Genomic DNA, 13,265 nt, shown 5'->3' with positions numbered 1-13,265 from the left:
TGACTGTATTTTCTTCTATTTCAAGGGTTACATTTTCACCCTCTTGGTAGTGGCCATTGATGCACAACATTTTCAATTTTGATGAAGTCTGTCTTACCTATGTTTTTGGTTGCCTGTGCTTTCAGTATCATATCCAAGAAATTGTTTTCAAATCCAAAGTCATGAAGTTTTTGCCTTGTGCTTTCTTCTAAAAGTTTTATAGGGTGAGGTCTTCTGTTTAGAGTTGTGATCATTTTGAGACAATTTTTGTATATGGTATAAGATAAGGGTCCAACTTTATTTTTTTACATGTGGATATCCAGTTTTCCCAATGCTGTTTGTTGAAAGGACTTTCTTTCCTTTTCCCCCATAAATGGTCTAGGTAGCCTTGTGGAAAATAATTTGACTATTTATGCAAGAGTGTATTTCTGGACTCTGTGTTTTATTCTGTTGGTCTATATGTGTATATCTTTATGCCAGTACGACAGTATTTTGATTGCCATAGCCTACTAGTAAGTTTTGCTGTCAGGAAATATGAGACGTCCAACTTTGTTATTTTCAAGTTTGTTTTGTCTATTCGAGGTCTCTTGGGAATCCATATGAATTTTAGGATGGATTTTTCTGTTTCTGTTAAAAATGCTGTTAGGATTTTGAAAGGAGTTACGTTGACTCTGTAGATCGCTTTGGATAGTATTGACATCTTAACAGTATTAAATTTTTTAATCCATGAGCAGAGGATACTTTTTCAATTATTTGTGTCTAATTTCTTTCAGTGATATTTTGCAGTTTTCACTATAGAAGTCTTTTGCCTACTTGGTTATGTTTAGTCCTAAGTACTTTATTATTTTTGATGTTATGGTTTGCTGATTTTTCTGTGTTGATTTTGTACTCTGCAGTTTTCCTGAATTCTTTCATTCTAATAGGTTTTTTTGTTGTTATTGTGGAATCTTTAGAGTCTTTACTCTAAAGATAAGATACTCTATAAGATCATGTCTGTCATCTTCAAACATATAATTTTACTAACTCATTTCCAAGTTAGATTTATTTTATTTCATTTCCTTGCTGATTGCTCTGGCTAGGGCTTTCAGTATTATGTTGAATGGAAGTGGTAAGAATGGGCATCTTTGTCTTAATTCTGACCTTAGAGGAAAAGCTTTCCATCTTTTCACCACCGAGTTTGATGCTGGTTACAAGTTTTTTTGTTTGTTTTTGTTTTTTGTTTGTTTGTTTTTGTTGTTGTCATTGTTGGTTTTTTCTTGCTCTGTTGCCCAGGCTGGAGTGCAATGGTGTGATCTCGGCTTACTGCAACCTCCACCTCCTGGGTTCAAGCAGTTCTTCTGCCTCAGCCTCCCAAGTAGCTGGGATTACAGGTGCCTGCCACAATGCCTGGCTAATTTTTTGTATTTTTAGTAGAGACAGGGTTTCACCATGTTGTCCAGGCTGGTCTTGAACTCCTGACCTCAGGTGATCCACCTGCCTCGGCTTCCCAAAGTGCTGGGATTACAGCTGTTAGCCATCACGCCTAGCCAGCTATAGGTTTTTTACATATCGCCTTTTTATTATCTTGAGATAGTTTGCTTCTATTCATAGTTTGTCGAGTATTTTTAGCATGAAAGGATATTGAGTTTTGTCAGATGTTTTTTTCTGACTCAGTTGAAATGATTATCTGTTGGTGGACACTTAGGTTAATTCCATATCTTTGCTAATGTTAACAGTGTGGCTATAAACATGGAAGTGCAAATATCCCTTTCATGTACTTATTTTGTTTCTTTTGCATAAATACTTAACAGTGGCATTGCTGGATCATATGGTAGTTCTATTTTGACTGAGAAATCTTCATATTGTTTTTTGTAATGGCTGTACTAATTTATATTCCCACCACAGCAAGTTCCCTTTTCTCTGCATTCTCATCAGCATCTGTTATTTTGTCTTTTTAATAATTGCTATTCTAACTGGGTTAAGATGATGGTATCTTGTGGTTTTGATTTTCATTTTCCTGATAATTAGTGATGTTGAGCCTTTTTTGATATACCTGTTGGCCATCCATATGTCTTCTTTTGAAAAAATGTTTATGTCTTTTGCCCACTTTTTAATGGGAATGTTTTGTTTACCCGTTGAGTTGTTTGAGCTACTTGTATATTCTGGTTTTTAGTTTCTTGTCAGATGAATAGTTTGCAAATATTGTCTGCCATTCACAAGGAAGGTTATTTCTTTACTCCGTTGCTATGCAGAAATTTTTTTAGTTTAATTTAGTCCCGTTTGTTATTTTTGTTTTTTTAGTATCTGGAATGTTTCTCCTATGTTTTCTTCTAGTAGTTTTATACTTTTGTTTCTTTCATTCAGGCCTTAAATCCATTTTGAGTTGATTTTTATATATGGGGAGAGGTAGTCATCTAGTTTCATCCTTTTGCAAATGGATATTGAGTTTTTCCAGCACCATTTATTGAAGAAGGTGTTCGTTCCCTAATGTATATTCTTTGCAACTTTGTTGAAAAGCCATTGGCTGTAAATTTGTAAATATATTTCTGAGTTGTCTGTTTTGTTGCGAATATTGGTCTATGTGTCTGTTTTTATATCAGTACCATATTGTTTTGTTTGTATAACATAGCCTTGATATGTTTTGAAGTCAAGATAGTGAGATGCCTCCAGCTTTATTCTTTTTGATCAGGATTGCTTTGGCTTTTCGGGCTCTCTTGGTTCCATGAGAATATTATAATTGTTTTTTCTATTTCTTTGAAAAATGAAGTTGATATTTTGATAGGTATTGCATTGAATCTGTAGATCACTTTGACCAGCTTGATCATTGTAACGTAATTCCTCAGATCCATGAGTATGGACTGTTTGTTTCCTCTTCAGTTTTTTCATCACTGTTTTGTGGTTTTCCTTATAGAGGTCTTCTACCTTATTGGTTAAATTTATTCTAGTTTAATTTTGTAGCTACTATAAATAGGGTTGCCGTCTTAGATGTCTTTTTCAGCTAGTTCATTATTGATGTATAGAAATGGTACTCATTTTTGTATGTTGATTTTGTGTCCTTCAGCTTTACTGAGTTTACTTATAAGATCTAAGAGGTTTTTTGTGTTTTTTTGTTTTTGTTTTTGTTTTTTGTTTTTTTTTTTTTTGAGACAGAGTCTTACTCTGTTGCCCAGGCTGGAGTGCAGTGGCGCGATCTCGGCTCACTGCAACCTCCGCCTCCTGGGTTCAAGTGGTTCTCCTGCCTCAGCCTTCCGAGTAGCTGGGACTATAGCCACCCGGCACCATGCCTGGCGAATTTTTGTATTTTTAGTAGAGACGGAGTTTCACCACATTGGCCAGGCTGGTCTCAAATTCCTGACCTCATGATACATCTGCTTAGCCTCCCAAAGTGCTGGGATTACAGGCGTGAGCCACCATGCCCGGCAGATCTAAGAGTTTTTTGGTGGAGTTTTTAGCTTTTGCTAAATATAAGATCATGTCATCTGCAAAGAGGGACAATTTGACTGAATTTTTCCAGCTAAGATGCCTTTTATTTCCTTTTCTTACCTGATTGCTCTGGCTAGGACTTTCAATACTATGTTGAATAGGGCTGGTGAAAGTGGCATCCTTGTCTTTTTCAGTTCTTAGTGGAAAGGCTTTCAGCTTTTTCACATTCAGTGTGATGTTTGCTGTGGATTTGTCATATATGGCCTGTATCACATTGAAGTATGTTCCTTCTATACCTGGTTTGTTGAGTTTTTAATCTTGAAATGATGTTGAATTTTATTAAATGCTTTTTCTGTATTTATTGATAATGTTTTTTGTCCTTGACTCTGTTGATGTGATGTATCTCATTTATTGTTTTGTATATATCGAACCATGTACTAGTGCATTTTTTACACTGCTATAAAGAATATTCGAGACTGGGTAATTTATAAAGGAAAAAGGTTTAATTGATTCACAGTTCTGTATGGCTGGGGAGGCCTCAGGAAACTTAAAATTATGGTGGGAGGTGAAGGGAAAGCAAGGACATTCTTCACATGGCAGCAGGAGAGAGAGGGAACAGGGGAAACTGCCACTTATGAAACCATCAGATCGCATGAGAACTCACTATCATGAGAACAATGTGGGCGGAAAACCGTCCCTATGATCCAGTCACCTCCCTCCCTCAACATGTGGGGATTATAGGTTCTTCCCTCTACACGTGTGGCTTACAATTTGAGACAAGATTTAGGTGGGGGACACGGAGCCAAACCATCCTTGCATCCCTGGGATAAATCTTACTTATCATGGTATATTATCTTTTTGTTGTTTGGTTGGATTTGGTTTTCTAGTATTTTGTTGAGGATTTTTGTATTTACCTGCATCAGGGATATTGGCCTGTGGCTTTCTTTTTTATGTTTCATTCTTGTCTGGCTTTGGTGTAAGAATACTGCATGTATTGTAGAATGAGTTGGGGAGAATTCCCTTCTCTTCAATTTTATGGAAAAGTATGAGGAGAATTTGTGTGGTAAGTTTGGTAGAATTTGACTTTAAAGTTATGGTCCTGGGCTTCTCTTTTTCGGGAGAGTTTTTATTACTGATTCGATCTCATTACTTGTTTTTGGTCTATTTGGGTTTTCTGTCTTCATGATCTAATCTTGGTAGGTTGTTATATGTTCAGGAATTTGCCCTTTTTCTCTAGGTTTTTTAGATTTTTAGTGAATAGTTTATAATAGTCTCTGATCTTTTGTATTTCTATGGTATCAGTTGCAATGTCTTTTTCATTTCCAATTTTTTTTTTGGATCCTCTCTCTTTTTTTCTTGCTTAGCAGTTTATCAATTTTTAAAATCTTTTCAAGACACCAACTTTTCATTTTGTTGATCTTTTGCATTTTTTTAGTGTCCTTCATTTTGTTCTGCTTTGTATAAATATATATGTATGTATATGCATACTTTATAGCAGAAATATATATATATTTTAATAGTAAAGGAGGCCACGTCCCAGGGCTGCACTGCTGCTCCAGCCCGACCCGCTGATCTTTATTATTTCCTCCTTTCTTCTAATTTTGGATTTGGTTTATTCTTGCTTTTCTAGTTCCTTGAGGTCCATTGTTAGATTTTTTGTTTGAAATCTTTCCAGTTTTTGGATGCAAATGTTTATTGCTATAAACATCTCTCTTAACCCTACTTTTGCTGTGTCTCATAGGTTTTGGCATGTTGTGTTTCCATTTTCATTTGTTTCAAGAATTTTTAAAAATTTCCTTCTTAATTTATTCATTGGCCCAATGGACATTCAGGAGTATTCTATGTAATTCCCATTTATTTAGACAGTTTTCTAAGTTCCTCTTGGTATTGATTTCTAGTTTGAGGATTCTACTGTGGTCTAAGAAGATATTTGATATAGTTTTGAGTTTAATTTTTTTTTTTTCTTTTTTGAGATAGGGTCTATCTCTGTTGCCAGGCTGGAGTGAAGTGGCACAATCATAGCTCATTGCAGCCTTCACCTCCCTGGCTCAAGTGAACCTCCCACTTCAGCCTCCCAGAGTTTTAAAATTTTTTGAGACTTGTTTCGTGGCCTATCATATGGCCTGCACTGGAGAATGTTTCATGTGCTGACAAGAATGTATTTCCATAGCTGTTAGATAAAATTTTTCTGTAAATGTCTGTTAGGTTCATTTAATCTAAAGTGCAGTTTAAATCCAGTGTTTGTTAACTTTTTGTCTCAATGGTCTGTTGCTGATAGTGGGGTGTTGAAGTTCCCAACTATTATTTTATTTTATTATTATTAGATACAGGTCTCACTCTGTCACCCAGGCTAGAGTGCAGTGGTGTGATATCGGCTCACTGCAACCTCCATCTCCTGGGTTGAAGAGATTCTCATACCTCAGCCACCTGAGTAGCTGGGATTACAGGTGTGTGCCACAACACCCAACTAAGTTTTGTATTTTTAATAGAGACAGAGTTTCACCATGTTGGCCAGGCTGATCTCGAACTCCTGGCCTCCAGTGATCTGCCTATTTCAGCCTCTCAAAATGCTGGGATTACAGGCATGAGCCACTGTGCCTTGCCCCAACTCTTATTGTATTGGAGTCTACTTCTTTTTTTAGGTCTAATAATATCTTTATATATTTGGGTGCTCTGGTGTTAGGTGCTTATATATTTAGAATTATTATATCCTCCTGCTGAATTCATCTCTTTATCATTATACAATGATTTTCTTTGTCTCTTTTTACTGCTTTTGACTTAAAAGTCTGTTTTATTTAATGTAGGTATTGCCACTTCTCACTTTTTGTTCTGTTTGCATGAAATTCCTTTTTCCATCTCTTTACTTTTAGTCTGTGTGCCTTTCAAGGTGAGTTTTTGTAGGTAGCATATAGTTGGGTCATGTTTTCAAATCCATTCATCCAGTCTGTATCTTTTAAGTGGAAAAGGTGATTATTGATATTATTGTGTGTGTATATATATATGTGTGTATATATATGTATATTTAAATATAGATAGATATGTGAGATCATACTCCTGTCCTTTTCTTAATTGTTTTCTGGTTGTTTTGTATATTCTTTGCTATTTTCTTTCTCTTGCTAGCATTGTAAGTTGGTGGTTTTCTGTACTGGTAACATTTGAATCCCTTCTCTTCTCATTTACGTGTTTGCTCTACCAGAGAGTTTTATACTTTTGTGTTTTCATGATGGTAGACATAGTCCTTTTGCTTCCAACACCCTTAAGCATTTTTTGTACGGCCAGTGTAATTGTGATGAATTATCTCAGTTTTTGCTCATCTGGGAAAGACTTTCTCCTTCCTTTATGAAGGATAACTTTGCTGGGTGTAGTGTTCTTGACAGGCAAGTTTCTTTTGGTTTGGTTTGGTTTGGTTTCTTCCTCAGCTGCTTGAATATATCATTTCATTCTCTCCTGTCCTGTGAGGTTTTTGCTGAGAAATTCACTGTTAGTCGACGGAGGTTTTCTTTAAGTGACTACGTTCTTTTCTTTTGCTGTTTTTAGAATTCTCTCCTTTCAACAGTTTGATTATAATATGCCATGAAGACCTGTTGAGTTGTATCTCTTTGAGGATATGTGAGCTTCCTGTTTCTGTATGGTTAAATCTCTTGCTACATGTGGGAAATTTTCAGCTATTGTTTTGTTAAATAGTCCTTTTTCTGCTCCTTTGATCTTCTTTTTGCCGTCTGTAACACCAAAAATTCAAATAGATCACTTTATGGTGTCCCATATGTCATGTAGGCTTTGTTCATTCTTATTTATTCTTGTTTTGTTTTCTGAGTTATTTCAAAAATCTGAAATTCATTCTTCTGCTTGGTATCATCCATTGTTGAAACACTGGAATGTATTTTTTATTCCATTTAGTGAATTCTTCTGTTCAAGGATTTCTGTTTGGTTTCTTTTTTATGATATCTATCTCTTTGGTGAATTTTTCATTCATATCTTGAATTGTTTTTCTGATTTCTTTGTATTTTTGTGTTCTCTATCTCACTGAGTGTCTTTAGTATTATTTTGAATCCTGTTTTTGGCATTTCATAAATTTCTTTTTTATTAGAATCTGTTGCTGGAGAATTGTGTTCCTTTGGAGATGTCATAATTTCTTGCTTTTTCACATTACTTGTATACTTACAAGTTGATGTCTGTACCTCTGGTGTAACAGTTACTTCTTCCAGTGTTTTAGATTGCCTTTCAGAGGGGGTAGACTTTTTCCTGAAGATCTATCCGTGGTGTTGGTTGGGTAGGGCACTTTGTCTTTGATTCTGGGTGTGTGCAGTGGTGTATTTTTCATATGACCGTTTTAGCCATCTATAGCATTAGTAGTGTCTGTGATTTCCTCAGTGGTTTAGGGTGCAGTTGTTAGCAGAGGCTGAGGTGAAGTATTCCTGGGCAGTGGGATGCCAGGTAGGCCAGTCCTTGGGCACCAGTGGTGGCAGCAGCAGGCTGTGTGCCTGTCCTTCGGTCCCAGGGTACACAGGCATGGTGTTAGCAGGTTTAATTGGGTTAATTCTTAGGCCTCCCTGTGGCTTGCTCAGGTGCTGGTGGTTGCAGTGGATGACCAGGTGAGTGGTAGGTCCTTCGGTCCCTGGGCAGTGTGTGTGGTATGGGCTATGGCAGTAGTTGTGGTAGCATCAGGCTGGGTGAGCTGACTCTCAGGCTTCCCTATAGGAGTGCATATGTGTGAGTGGCAGACAGGGTGGGGCAATCTCTATGCTCCGGTCTCTATGCTTGGGCCCTTGGGGGTGTGTGGTGCCAGGCCAGGTGGGCCTGTCTTCAGATCCCCTGGTAGAGTGCTCAGGTAGCAGCAATAGGTAGAGGCTCTCCTCAGGGCATGTGCATGTCCACTATGGTCCTGCTACTGGAGGGGATAGGGTTGTCAGTAGCCCCACACCAGAGGCTGGGGTGGGGCAGGTATGGTGTGCTTTGCTCCAAGCAGTGTCAGGACACATTGACGCTGGCATGCTGGGAGATTCTGTCTCAGGACATGTTCAAGTGTGCTGCAGTCTTGCTGTTTGTGGAGGTGGGGTTGCGGCAGCAACCCCAGGCTGACAGGGTTTAGGCTCTCAGAAGTGTGGGCTTTGGCTCATTTTGTCCTTGTGATAGCCTCCCCAGTGTACCCTCCCCAGTGCATTGCACTTGCCTGTTTTCCACAGTGTAGGATTCTATATATGCTTTAATACCAGGGACTCTGCCATTCTGCTGGGTCCAAGTGGCATTGCATCACTGTAGCCCTCCAGGTGGATGCAGGGAATGTTAGTAGGGCTTTACTAATGTGGAAATGCAGGGAGTCTTGTGCTCAAGGCCAGGATGCAGCCTGATAAGAGCTGGACTGAAAATGGCACAATGCTATAGCTGTTTAGGTCTCATGCAGGTGGTATAGGACTCAGTGTGAGTGCTCTCTGGAGCAGTGTCATCACGTGGTCTCTAAGAAGTTCTCTGTGCTAGCCTCTGGACCCCCCTCTCTGTAAGCTAGGGTTGCAGGAGTCCATGGTGGGAATGTGGGCTGCTGGGTATCTCTCAGCTTTCCCCCACACTGGAGATCTGCTCTGTGCTCCAAGTTGATAAAGGCCAAGCAAACAACCTTGCTTCCCTCTCTTTCCTTGCTTTAGGTGTTCCCTGTCACTTCTCTGCTAAATTCCGGTGTTGTGTCTTAGATGTTCTGTTGAAAGTGTGACTACTCCCTATTTGGGTTTTTCTTTGTGAAGGAGGCAAGGGCTGATGTCTCTAGTCAGCCATCTTGAAGCCCCTCCTCTATTTTTGCTTTTGTTGCTTGTGCTTTTCAGGTCTTATTCATTTCCTTGCCCAGACCAATATAATGAATCATTTCCTTTATGTTTTCTTCCAGTAGTTTCATAGTTTTGGGTCTTACATTTAAGTCTTTAATCTTTTTTTTTTTTTTTAATTGAGACAGAGTCTCACCCTGTCCTTCATTCTTGAATGCAGTGGTGTGATCTCAGCTCACTTCAGCCTCCACCTCCTGGATTCAAGTGATTTTCCTGCCTCATCCTCCCGAGTAGCTGAGATTACAGGTGTGTGCCACCATGCCCAGCTCATTTTTGTATTTTTTTTTTTTTAGTAAAGATGGGGTTTTGCCATGTTGGCCAGGTTGGTCTTGAACTCCTGATCTCAAGTGATCTGCCCACCTCAGCCTCCCAAAGTGCTGGGATTACAGGCGTGAGCCACCGCACCCAGCCTCTTTAATCTATTTTGAAATGAGTTTTGGGTATAGTAAGATAATGGTCTAATTTCATTCTTTTGCATGTAGCTATCCAGGTTTCCCAGCACCATTTATTAGATTATGCTTTCTCCAATGTGTGCTCTTGGCACCTGTTTTGAAAATCAGTTGGCTGTAAAAGCATGGATTTATTTCTGGCCTATTTTGTTCCATTGTTTTATTTGCTTTTTTTGCCAGTACCATGGTATTTTGGTTAATATAACTTTGTAGTATATTTTGAAGTCAGGTAGTGTAATTCCACTAACTGTTATTTTTGCTCAAGATTGCTTTGGCCATTTGAAGTCCTCTGTGGTTCAGTATGAATTTTAGGCTTGTGTTTTCCACTGCTCTGAGGGATATCATTAGTATTTTGGTAGGGATTGCATTGGATCTGTAGATCACTTTGGGTCATATGGACAATTTAACAGTATTAATTTTTCCAATCTATAAACATGGGCTATCTTTCTATGTATTTGTGTTTTCTTCATTTCATTACTGTTTTATAGTTTTCATTGTAGGGATCTTTTACTTCTTTAAGTAAATTTTTTATTCCTTGGTATTTTTATAGCTATTAATAAATGGGATTGTTTTGATTTCTTTTTTCAGCTAATGCACTATTAGTGTATAGAGACATTACTGGTTTTTGTATGTTGATTTTGTATTCTACAACTTTACTGAATTATTTTGTTCTACCACTTTTTTGGTGGTATCTTTGGGGTTTCTATATGTAAGATTGTATTACCTGCAGATAGGGCTAATTTGATTCTCCTGTCCAAGTAATTTGGATACTTTTTATTCTTTTTTTGTTTTTTCTTGCCTAATTGCTCTGGCCAGGATTTCTAGTACTGTGTTGAATAAAAGTGGTGAAAGATAGTATCCTTGTCTTATTCTAGATTAGAAAAAAAGATTTCAGCTTTTCCTTTTTCAGTGGTGTTAGCTATGGGTTTGTCATATATGGCTTTTATTGTGTTGAGTTACATTCTTTCTGTTCCTAATTTGTTGAGGGTTGTCAAGAATAGATGTTGAGTTTTGTCAAATGTTTTTCCTGCCTCTACTGAAATGATCATGGGGCTTTTGCCTTTTATTCTGTTAATGTGATACATCACATTTATTGATTTGTCTGTGTTGAACCATCATTGCGTTCCTGGGATCAGTCCTACTTGATCATGGTGAATTGTTGAATTTGGTTTGCTAGTATTTTGTTGAGGACTTTTGCATCTGTGTTCATCAGGTATTTATTTCTGTGAATGTTAACGTCCAGTTGTTTGAATACTATTTGTTGCAAAGACTGTCTTTTCTCTGTTGTACTTCCTTTCCTCCTTTGTCGAAGATCAGTTGGCATATATTTGTGTGTGTCTATTTCTGGGCTCTCTATTCTGTTCTATTGATTGCTTTGTTTATTATTTTGTTAATACCACACTTTCTTGACTACTTTAGCTTTATAGTAAGTCTTGAAGTCAGGCAGTGCTGGTCTTCCAACATTGTCTTCTCCACTATTAAGTTGCTAGTCTTGGTCTTTTGCCTGTCTATATCAACTTCAGAGTGAGTTTGTTGATATCCAGAAAATAAATTTCTGGGAATTTGATTGAGATTGTATTAAGTCTGTATATCAAGTTGAGAAGAACTGACATATTGACAATATTGAGTCTTTGTATTCATTAACATGGAATATGTCTCCATTTATTTATTCTTTTCTTTTTTTTTTTGAGACAGAGTTTCACTCTTGTCATCCAGGCTGGTGGTGCAGTCTCGGCTCATTGCAACCTCCATCTCCTGAGTTCAAGTGATTCTCCTGCCTCAGCCTCCTGAGTAGCTGGCACTACAGGTGCACACCACCATGCCTGGCTAATTTTTGTATTTTTAGTAGAGATGGGGTTTCACTATGTTGACCAGGTGGTCTGGAACTTTTGACCTCGTGATCTGCCTGCCTCAGCCTCCCAAAGTGTTGGGATTACAGGCGTGAGCAACGGTTTCACCATGTTGGCAGGCTGGTCTCAAACTCCTGACCTAAGGCAATTCGTCTACCTCGGCCTCCCAAAGTGTTGGTATTACAGGCATGAGCCGCTGTGCCCAGCCTTGTTTTTGTTTTTGAGATGAAGTCTCTGTTGCCTAGGCTGTAGTGTAGTAGCGCAGTCTCAGCTCACTGCAACCTGTACCTCCTGGGTTCAAGCAGTTCTTCTGCCTCAGCCTCCTGAGTAGCTGGGACCACAGGTGTATGCCACCACACCTGGCTAATTTTTGTATTTTTAGTAGAGATGGGTTTCACCATGTTGGCCAGGCTAGTCTTGAACTCCTGACTTTAAGTGATCTGCCCGCCTTGGCCTTTCAAAGTGTAGGGATTACAGGCATGAGCCACTGCGCCTGGCCTGCAAATGTTTTGTCATGACAAATTCTACTTTTTTATTGCTGGTATATAGAAAATTTATTGACTTTTGTGTATTAATCTTGGATCCTTAACCTTGCTATATAGTTGCTTATTTTGGGAGGATTTTGGGGTCAATTCTTTCAAATTTTCTGCAAAGATGATCATGTTATCTATGAGTAAAGACAGTTTTATTTATTCCTTCCCATTCTCTTTACCTTTTATTTCTTTCTGTGGTCTTATCGAATTAGCTGGAACTTCCACTATTCTGTTGAAAAGCTGCTGTGAGTGGAGACATCCTTGCCTTGTTCCTGATCTCAGCAGGAAAGCTTTGAAGCTGTAGGTTTCTCATAGATGTTCTTTATCACGTTGAAAAAATTTCTTTCCATTCCTGAGAGTTTTTTTTTTTTTAATCATGAATAAGTGTTGTTCTGTAGTTTGCTCAGTGTTTTTTGTTCATTTGTTTTGTTTTATGGAGACGGAGTCTCGCTCTTTTGCCCAGGCTGGAGTGCAGTGGCGCAGTTGCAGCTCACTGCAACCTCCACCTCCTAGGTTCAAGCGATTCTCCTGCCTCTGCCTCCCAAATAGCTGGGATTATAGGTGCCTGCCACCACACCCAGCTAGTTTTTGTATTTTCAGTAGAGACGGGGTTTCACCATGTTGGCCAGGCTGGTCTCGAACTCCTGACCTCAGGTGATCCACCAGCCTCATCCTCCCAAAATGCTGGGATTACAGGCATGAGCCACGGCATCCGGCCTTGCTCAGCATTTTTATCTTGGTTGTTAGATTTATTAAGTGCTTTTTCTGCGTTTGTTGAAATAATCACATGATTTTTCTCTAGCCTGTTGATGTGATGGATTATATTAATTGAGTTTTGAATGTTGAACCAGCCTTGCATACCTGGGGTATATCGTATTTGGTTATGGTGTTTAATTTTTTTAATACATTGTTGGATTTGATTTGCTAATATTTTGTTGAGAGGTTTTATATTGATGTTCGTAAGAGATGTTGATCTGTAGTTTTCTTTTTCTTTTTTTTCTTTTGAGATGGAGTCTCACTTTGTCACCCAGGCTGGAGTGCAGTGGCGCGATCTCGGCTCACTGCAAGCTCTGCCTCCCAGGTTCACACCATTCTCCTGCCTCAGCCTCCCAAGTAGCTGGGACTACAGGCGCCCACCACCACGCCCGGCTAATATTTTGTATTTTTAGTAGAGATAGGGTGTCTCAATCTCTGGACATCTTGATCCGCCCACCTCAGCCTCCCAAAGTGCTGGGATTA

This window comes from Colobus angolensis, unplaced genomic scaffold (genome assembly GCF_000951035.1).
Source record: "Colobus angolensis palliatus isolate OR3802 unplaced genomic scaffold, Cang.pa_1.0 Scaffold162, whole genome shotgun sequence".
Taxonomy (NCBI): domain Eukaryota; kingdom Metazoa; phylum Chordata; class Mammalia; order Primates; family Cercopithecidae; genus Colobus; species Colobus angolensis.
This window is presented reverse-complemented; position numbering follows the sequence as displayed.